Source organism: Gavialis gangeticus, unplaced genomic scaffold, assembly GCF_001723915.1.
Source record: "Gavialis gangeticus isolate Ggan-Ray unplaced genomic scaffold, GavGan_comp1, whole genome shotgun sequence".
NCBI classification, from domain to species: domain Eukaryota; kingdom Metazoa; phylum Chordata; order Crocodylia; family Gavialidae; genus Gavialis; species Gavialis gangeticus.
Window position 1 is genome coordinate 49,775,680 of NW_017728996.1, and position 9,801 is coordinate 49,785,480.

At 46.7% G+C, this 9,801-nt stretch overlaps 1 pseudogene; it reads right to left on the reverse strand.

Moving 5' to 3' along the window:
• Positions 1-234: 234 nt before the first annotated feature.
• Positions 235-6,898, reverse strand: LOC109288338 (annotated as a pseudogene).
• Between the last annotated feature and the right edge of the window lie 2,903 nt (positions 6,899-9,801).

The window sequence follows — 9,801 nt, forward strand, 5'->3', positions numbered from 1 at the left end:
AACTAATCTGGATTTCCCAGGACTGTTAGGATTACTTACATTTTTGCAGATGGAAAAAAAAAAAGACAGATTGACTTGGCCAAGGTACATAGAAGAGGAGTTTGTGAGAAGGGATCAGAATCAGTCTTGATCCATCTCTTAGCACTGTATCATCCTCGTTAACCCTGAACCATCAAAATCTACCATTTTTGGTAGAGATAGGGCCACCCTCACTCAGTAAGTGCAACATGTTTTTCAGGGCTTACTATGTCTGGAAGATGCATCTCTCTAGAAGTGCCTTACTGGCCATCTGGCTAGAGAGTTGACCCTTCAAGATTGGCATCCATGGAGTCCACAGTTCCCAGTCTCACAGCAGCTACAAATGTCCCTGGTGCCTTCCACAAGAGACCACCTGGAACAAGTGGAAGTTACAGTCTCATGCTATAGAAGGAGTAAAGTGGTTCATTTCCTCTCCCCCGTGCCTAGAAGGAAAACCGGATTACTCTAATCTTTACTTCCAAACTTGTTTATGTTACATGCCCTCCATAAAAGCAGTCTTCAGCTTAAGACACTGAGAATGTGGGAGGAAAAAGTCCAGGGTCTAGGGGACCAAGATGCTACTCCAGCTACTCATATATTTCCTGCTTTGTTAAGGAACAGGCCTTGTTCAAGAGGTCTGGGGCTTGGTCAGTTAGAATGACCTTCAGATGGCAGGTGATATAGATCGAGAGGAGGGGCAAATTTTGTACAAGAATTAATATCACCCTATGGAATGGTTACAAGATCCCTGCTTGTCCAAGATAGCAGACTTGGGTGAAAGAAAAGGCACCTTACCAAGTTTCAGGCCTCTTCTGCCAACCTTAATTCATCTACCGTGAATTGGAGCATGTCCTGGATGGGCCTTGGAGATATGAAGGCTGAAGTGGTGTCACATCATCCAGCAAGCATCTAAAACACAAGAGTCAGGGGGGGCAGTGAGATTCCTGAAAATGGGTAGCACTCAGCTACAGCAGTAAATATACTCCAGAAATGGTCCCACAACTCTTACCCATGGAAGTCAACAATGGTATAGTGGGAAGAGGAATTCTTGCTGGGGCTCAGGATAGCTACGCAGCTGTCCACAAAGAACTTCAACGCTACATCATTGCCAGTACCAACTTCAGCTTGGATGATTGTGTATGATATCTCCCAGCTGGCATCCATTGGAGGGTCTCTCAGCACTCCAGTCATTTGCAAGGCAGAGCAAGCTTATCATAACAGTGTCAGAGGTGCCTGGTGCTTTACAGAGCTTCCGTAGCCCCGCTTACACTTGACAAGGGTAGAAGTCTGTGCTGCAAACATATCCACTGTCTTGCACCTTAGGTATGAGTCAGAAACATGGATCTGAACCTTGTGGGGGAGGCTGCTCTCTAGCATGTACAGATCAGGCCCAGTGCTAATAGAAGTGGTGGGGTATTAGCAGTTAGCCAAGATGAGCAGTAGACCACCAACAGGACTAAATATCAGAATGAGGGAAGTTTGCATCTACCATTCATCAGGTGCAAGGAGAAACCCAGTCTTTCTTCTGCAGATAAGGTAGAGCTGAAAGGAGCCCATATCAGCCTGAGAAATATTCTGCTTACACTGTTCCTCCAGGGAAAAAGCACTACAGTGGTTAATATGGACTCAGTCACCATCATGGGGGAGGTCTAAGAGGCAGCTCGGGTCCTCTCCCCAACTCACATGGGATAGTGGCACTCAAGAGGAATCACAACTGCATTGATTCTTACAATATGAAGGTTGCTGGCAGGGGTGGGATTGTAGAACAGGCTTACACTGTAGACTAGGGAGTCCAGAGTCATCTAGAGAGAGTCAAATATTTGGAAGGTTATCATAAAGTCAATCAGTTGGAGTGAGCAGGAGCACAGATGCTTCCCCCCACACCCACTCTATCCAAGCAGCACAAGAAACATCCAAAGCTTAGTTCTGCCACTCATCTAGCTGTAGTGGTTGGCAAGCACCTTTACTATCTGGAATGGAACCACATGCTTTCACTCAAGCTGGCAATAGAGATAGCAGCGTTAGGACCAGCTACTTACTATCAGGATAGCTGAAGTCCAAGCTGTCTGGCCACAGGTTTGATTTCCCAGCACGAAGACTGCTTATCCCTGAGTTGGCTCATCCTTTGAGGGAGATTTAAGTTCATTAGACCAAAACTGGCCACTGCCATTCACTGAATTGAATAAGACCAGAATGTAGCAAGATGGTTTGTGTTAACGAGTTTCCTTCAGTCCAGTCTCCAACTCACTAGAGCTGCCAGCAGTGCCATGTCCATTTGTCTTCCATGAGACTTCCAGATCTTAAACTAAGTCCAGTCACCACAACTCTTGTATCCCTTATAGGGCTGCAAGTGCTACAAACAAGACCTACATTGTTACTTTTGGAAGGAGACTGGCTGTCCTAGTTATAAAAGCCAAGTGTCACCATGTGTAACAGCTTGGGTTCATTTTGATAGCTAGCAAGAAGTGCATCTACAACTGAGCTTGCACATTGCATTGTTTGAAGAGTTATTTTATCATAGAAGAGAGATGAGCACACATTGGCCTGGCCTCCATATTTTCTAACTCTCTTTTGAGCTAACAGGATTAGAAACCAGACTGATGGAATAGGTCCATGATGGACCAGGTCCACAAGGACCAGCTTGAGGCTGAAAATGGGAAAATTGTCACAGGAGGTACAGAGATAGGGTAAAAATAGCACCTAAGTATTGTAAGGATCTTGTTACACCTTACACTGTGAGCTACACAGATATTGATCGCTGTTGGTGTTAACTTTGGTTTGGAGCAGTGTGACAGCTGGGGCCTAGGGGTGCCGTGACCTCCCCTAACGCCCCCTACCCACCGTGCCAGATCAGGTTCGAATGCACCCTCTTTATCTTGCCCGCCACATCTTTGATGTTAATGTAATAAAAGAGAAGGGAGGCTGCCTTCTTTCCTCTTTGGCACGGTGCCCTGATGCATCTAGGCTAATGCTCTGCCTAGTTGCCCCAGTGCACTCCAGCCTCAGGGATATATGTGAGCCCTACGGTCACCTGCACCGGGGCCTTTGCTTAATAGGGCTCAGGCGGCCTCGGCCTTACCTGGCCCCCAGACCCTCTTTCTGGGTCCTACGCCCCACTGGGGCTTTTTTGCCTGCACCCACACTGGGCTCCTCCCAATACTGCCCTCACTGGGCTGGGGTCGGGACACCCCAAAACAGTGCCCTCTCTGGTGCCAGGAACCCCACTACTGGGGAGCTCCCCTGAGGCCTCCTCCAACCCCTACAGCCTCACCCCCTCCTCTGGTCTTATACAACAAAAAACAATCAACATAGTAACCCAAGCCAATCAGCTGTAACTCAAACATCAGCCTCCTGGCTAAAACCTAACTCTAAACAAACGTTCTCTAGCCCACACACCATATCACACCTGTAGCTAGTGACTTATACCTCCAGGCCTTTTCTCCTTTCAGGGTCAAGCTCTAGCTCTCTTCCTCAACCTAACCGTACCCCTTCAACCCCACAGCTGGTCAAGAGAGGGAGGGAGAGACAGAGCCTTCCCACAGCCTCCTGTCTCTGTTTTATGGCAGTCAGCCCTGCCCCTTCCGCTCAGCTGACCCACCAGGTGCCAGCCCTTAGCTCCTCCTGGTTGCCCCAGCAACCAGCAGCTGAGCCTGTACTACTGTTTTTCCAGTAGCAGGCACCTTAGTGCCCTGCTACAAGCAGTCACACCCTTTGTCTAGAAACCTTCTCAGGCTGTCCCCCACCTACACAGCTGTGACTTGCCACTAGAGTCCTGGTGAGCAGGGGCTGGACTAGGAGGTGAAGCTGGGAGTTGACATTACAGGGCTCGTGAGCCAGGACAGGCTTCTACCCCTGATCTACCAGCAGGGGCATGAGAGATCCTAGGATGCTGGAGGATTTCAGCTTGGGCAGCACATCTGTGGAGAGTGGCCACATTTTCATGGAACAGGATCTGGGTAGTGTGGATCAGATCTAATCCTGTCCTGCAGCAGTGTAACTTTGCATAACAAGTGCTTAAAACCACTTTAAGGTGTTAATGTACAGACAATCCAGGGGTTAAGAGCTCCAGGACCCACCCAAAATTACTGTGTAACAACCCCCTAAGTGACAATAGGATCTAAGTAGGCCTTGAAGGCAATATTTTCTTGAACTGTGTCCACAATTAAGGACTGGGGTCAAATTGCAGTTAGGTGGAGACCCACAACAGCAGGGTACATAAAAAGGCAAAGCAGTCTTGTCAAGGATTAGATTTTTATAGGAATATATTGATCAATAGAATTTGACAGAAGAAGGGAGCTTTGTTTTGAGTTTGTTTTCTATACATTGAAGTTATACAGCAAAACATTTCTGGTTACATTAAATATTTTGTTACAGTGTCAAAACAGAGTGAATCAACAGCCCCGAACAGGAATGTTTTGATGGTTCTGAAGGAAGCTTTCTGGAACATATTCCCTGGGAAACTTTTGGTTTCTCATTACAACTTCAAACAAAAACTTGCTGTTTCAGAATTTCCCGTGGAAGTTAAATTCTGGTTCCATTCACCTCTGGTGGTACTTTCCCATGCCCCACCCACCGAGCACCAGCAAGCCAAAACACTTTGGTGATGAATAGACACCATCCTGGCCAGTGCTTAACAGGCTGAATGGTATCAAAATAGCATCTAATTAGCATCAAAGTAGCTGCTAAGATTTAGCGTCACACCCGGGAGTCCTGCACTGGTATGTGCAGGAGTTCCTGCCCAGGGATCAAAAGTGTACTATTCCTGGGCAATTGTAACTCATCCCAAGGGTAAGCAGATCAAAAACTCAGCAGAGTCCTTGGAATCTAGTCTCCAGCTGCCTTTCTGAACTTGTCCACCACTGGCCTGGTAAGCCATTAAAATCAATAGCAGAAAGATCAAACAAAACAGCAACAAGACAAAAGTGGCAGCTCAAAGGGGTGCTGGTACAACAGATGGCACCTGTATCCAAGCTTTCTTAGACCTTAACTTTCTAGCTATTGTGCTTCCATACAGATATATCAACAGAAAGGTCAAATCCACAATTTCCGCTTGAAGGTCTGGTGCCGCACACATATAGGCAATAGTCTCAAAAGCTCTTGATGCTGATTGAGTGCAATATCATCTTGGAGAGCTGGTCAGAGTTATTTATCTCCTCCTTCTGGTATATGAGGGAAGGACAGGCTCTATAAGACTGAAGGCCTATACATCACTTGTGACTTGAGATCATATTTGTGTTTTGGTATTCGAGTTACATTTTTGGCCACATCATGCAGTTTGATATCCCAACTGGATGGTTTTAACTTAAACAAATGACTTCCAGCCAGGACAGTTTGCCTCATCACAAAGTGAGGGCTCAGGCCTGACGTTTGCTTTCCACAATGATTCATAAGAATATGACTGTTTGCCAAGAGCAAATAAGAAGCATTGCAAACAGAGTGCACTGCTGTTAACAGGTTGCTAAATTGTTTGCAAGTATTTTCTCATTATTTAATCACTCCTAATCACAACCAGATCTTGGATTGTTCAAGGAGGCACAATATTCATGGAGCTCTGGTCTCTACGCTAGTAAACACAGATAGACTTATGTCCATTGGGGGCATCTTATCTGCAAAGAGCTTCCATACTCCTGGAGCCCCACTACAAAGGTCAGTGTTCTCCACAGCATTACTAGCCATGTGCTTACAGGCACCTGGGCCCAGGCTCAGATCAACAGCTTTGAACAGACAGATCAAACATCCCAAACAGATCTCTGTGTACAGTTATTACCATCTGAGCCTCCTGACACTGCACAGTGACAGGTTGCAGCAAAGACAGAGCCCTGAGCTGGGAAGTATCAACCCAAGCTCAGGGACAGCACTGGGTTTGAGAGGACATGCTGGAGTGTCTCTGAAGGGAGTCAGCTCTGGATGGGGGTCTGCAGATGGCTGAGTTACTCCTTGAGAAATCCCAGAGGTTGTAGCAGGTCCCTTCACTAAGCACCCAGCACAGGAGACCCAAGCCCAAGCAGCCTGAGGGCCTTATCCTGCCTGACTCAAACAAACCCAACACAGGGAGAAACTTCTACTTGGGAATCCTTTGTACTCTGCTGCTGCAGCCAATCATGCTTGTGCAAGGTAATTAACACCTCTTCCCTAGACTGGAGGCAGCTGGGGACCAAAAAACCCATTGCCTAGACTCTAGGCTAGGGGAAAAAATAATAGGAATCAGGACTACCTGGGAATTGATTCTTGTTTACATGGGAAAGGTCCTGGAGAGTTTCAATGAACTGATTGTTTAATGTCTCAGTTAAACTGTGTCTTGCAAGGATTTGGTACATTACATCACATAAGATAGGACATCCATTGCTTTAACAACTCTGCCTTCCCCTGTGGATAACGTGCATAAGGCACAGGTATAATTATAGTATCTTATTGGGCTTGTACTACTTGTGTTTCTTGCTGGGTGCCTTTTGGGGAAGCCTGTGAATTTTAAAGAGGCTCACGTTGTGAATATACCAGGGGCATGCAAGGCTGAGCTGAGATGCACTGGTGGGACTGGGGGGATTAGAACAGCAGGTTGGGATTAAGAGGGGAAAACTCAGGACCAGAATCCTGAGGGCAACTGAGAGTCATCACAGGGTTCATTAACAGTCAGTCAAGGGCCAGGACTAGAAGAGCCATAGGAGCTGCAGTCTCCTCTCTTCCCACTTTCCATCCCAGCAATTACATTGTCTTCTACAGGATAATCCTGCAGACAGAGCCCTCCCCTCCTTGTGGTGAGTTGGCTCACAGGTGGGTCCTTCCTACTTGGACCTTGGCGTGAGCAGGGGATGGAGTACTCTGCCACTGCTTTCCAGTCAGGTGCCTCCAGGTGGTCATTCCTGTGTCTGCTGTTTCTCATTCTTCCCCGTGGCAGTTGAAGTATTTAGCATGGTGTTAGGCCTGGATAGGTTCCCCCACTCCCAGGCCTGGTAGTTTTTAGAGCTGCACGTTCCATTTGAATCAGGAGGGAGGAGAAAGTTGCTTGGGGCAGGGCCTGTCCACCTTGCCAAGATGCTAGCTGAGTATCATCCATGTTCATTTGTATTGCTGTAGTAACTAGAAGCCCCATTAATGAGCAGAGCCCCATTGTGAAGCACTGGGCTTCTGGGCTTCTTCAGCTGTCACCTTCTAATGCACACCTTTGCCCCTGCTACCTCCTCTCCCTTCCTCTGGCTGGCTGCTCTGGGGGCTTTTGCTTTTATTAAAGACTATCTGGCAAGACAATAGAAAAATGGGAGCTGGAAGTGACTCTGTAACCTGTATGGTAATAAAGGTCTGATATACAATTTCAGGAGCTTGTTTGTGTAGGGTGGAGGTGTCTCCAGACACTGAGCTGGCAATAAAACTACATTGGATGAGTGGTCTGGGGTCAGGCCAGGCCATCCCAGAGTAGGCTTCCTCCAATCTTTATTCCAGCAAGCTGTAGGGTATAATGAGATTTGCAGGCTAGGGTGGATCATTAGTCTTGCTAATGGAATTAAGGTAGCAGCAGTATAAAGCAACCTGCCAGCAGCTGCCTCCTTTTTGTGTATTGTAGGGCTGCATGGAGCCAGACACAGACTCCCTGCAGCCTATGTTCTGACAAATGAAGAGTGAGATCCAGTTCCAGGAAGGAGGGTTCCTATTCTAGGGAAGGACCTATTATTTCCAGGAGGAAGGATGTGCTTCCTAGATTCACAGAAGTTTTGTTGAGCTGAGCTCATCCATTGCTACTTAGCCCAAAATTGGCAGGACACTCCTAAACCTTACTGCCTGTGTCCCACTTTTTCTAAAACAAGTGTGCAGAACACCACTCATCCTCATGGGGGTTGCATTAAGGACAAACAGGTGGCAAGAAGTAGAACCAGAGACACTTTTGGATTTGCCACCTCCGGATGGCACAGGCTGGAGTAGACAGAGCAGGCAAACGTCAGAGTGAGGGGGAATGCAGAGCCTTATGCCATTCTGCACTGCCTCCATATAGAAAGTGGCACAGAGGGGTGACTTCAGTGGAAGGATGTTTGGCCCAGTGGAGGGTAACAAAAGGGAGCTGAGGTCTATTGAACTGACCATGATGCTGGAAGTTAAGGGAGGGAGATTCTATGCCTAGCTCTGCTGCTGAGCTCTTGTGACTGGATTATCCACAACCCCATGTGCCTCAGTGTCCCCATCTGAGAATAATGACACTAACTTACCTTTATAAAGAGTTTAGAAATCCAGCATGGCAGGGTCCCCAGAGCTGTGAGTATGGCATGAATTACCTCAAAAGAGGAAAGCAAAAAGCCCCCATGCACCAATGCTCCCAGTGCATATCAATGCTAATCTGCAATTCTAGCCATGTGGACCTTCTTCAGCTTCCCTAATATATCTCCCTCCTAGATAACCTCACATTCAGTCCTGTGCCTCACAGCTCTGCCAGTGTCCCTCTCATCCTGGTTAAGGTAAGATCTATTATTCCAAGGACTCTTCCATGGAAACAACCCCCATAAGCACACGGAGAAGACTGTAGCACAGTGGTTCTCCACCTTTTTAGGCATCCCTTGGGAATTGTTTGCTCTAAGCTTCCATTTATTTTTTTGACAACAGAAAAATAAGAGCAATTCTTGGGATCTAAAGAACTCTGGAGGTGCATCTACACGTGCGCCATACTTCAGAGTAGACTAATTAGCTCCACAGTAGTGTCAGAGTCTACATGTGCAATGGTATTAGAGTGCAGTAAATTAATTAACTCTGCCATAACATAGTACTGTCAGGGACAGTACTATCTTACAGTAGAGTAATTTACTGCACTGGACCACACATGTAGATGCTGACTGCGGGTGTAAATCGTGCCTGGTCACCCAGGAGCAGTTTCCTCCGGCTCATACAGTGCCAGAGTTTAGTGTGTCACATTAATTGCATGTATACATGCACCCAGGAAGACCACAACAAGAAAGAATGTTTTTGGCACTATGGATTCCTGAAATCTCTGGGTTTCTCTCATGTAGGTGTTTGCACACCTAACAGTGCTCATATACCCTTAAAAGGATCTAATGACATCCCAGGGAGCTATGGTGCCATGGTTGAGAGTCACTGCTGTAGCTCATCAGAATCTGGCTGTAAACAAAGATTCACTAACCCATGGCATTGGATGCCAGACCCAAGGAGTCTGGGCACTTCTAAGATTGATGCAGAAAAGGAACATAATTCTCTCCATTGCTGCTGAATAGAGGAGACTGGTACATAACAATTGGTACCTAGCTCACTCCTAAGCTCCCCACTAGCCTACAGAAAGACAGATCATAGCTTAGCAGGAGAAGAGATCCACTTTCCCCCACTAGCCCCCAACCTCTAGTCCCCAGTCATTACCATAGGAGATATAATAAAAGCACTTCACAAGTGGAAAGGACTATTCCTTCATTGCTATTAAATGAAGATTATGATGATGAATAATGCATTAGCAGCAAAGAGAAAGCTGGGAAACGGTGAATAGGTTTTGCTACTTATTGACCACAAGCTGCTAATGCACTGAAATGAGATTCAAAATAACCCAACAAATTCATGCTCTTCAGTCCTGCCAGGAACTAGCAGCATTTGTACCCAGGAACTTCCCATCATCCTTTCTTCCAACGGGGTGAGAGCCTTCCTTTGTGGAGAATTTGGCCAGAATTCTCAAAAGTTTTGTACCTGGAATTGGCCAGATTTTCAGAAAAGACCAGGATACATGTTAGGCCTGGAGCCTTTTAAAAAGTCTGCCCAAAAGTGGCCCCAGTAAGGGGCTGGATCTTAATGAAAAATTTGACC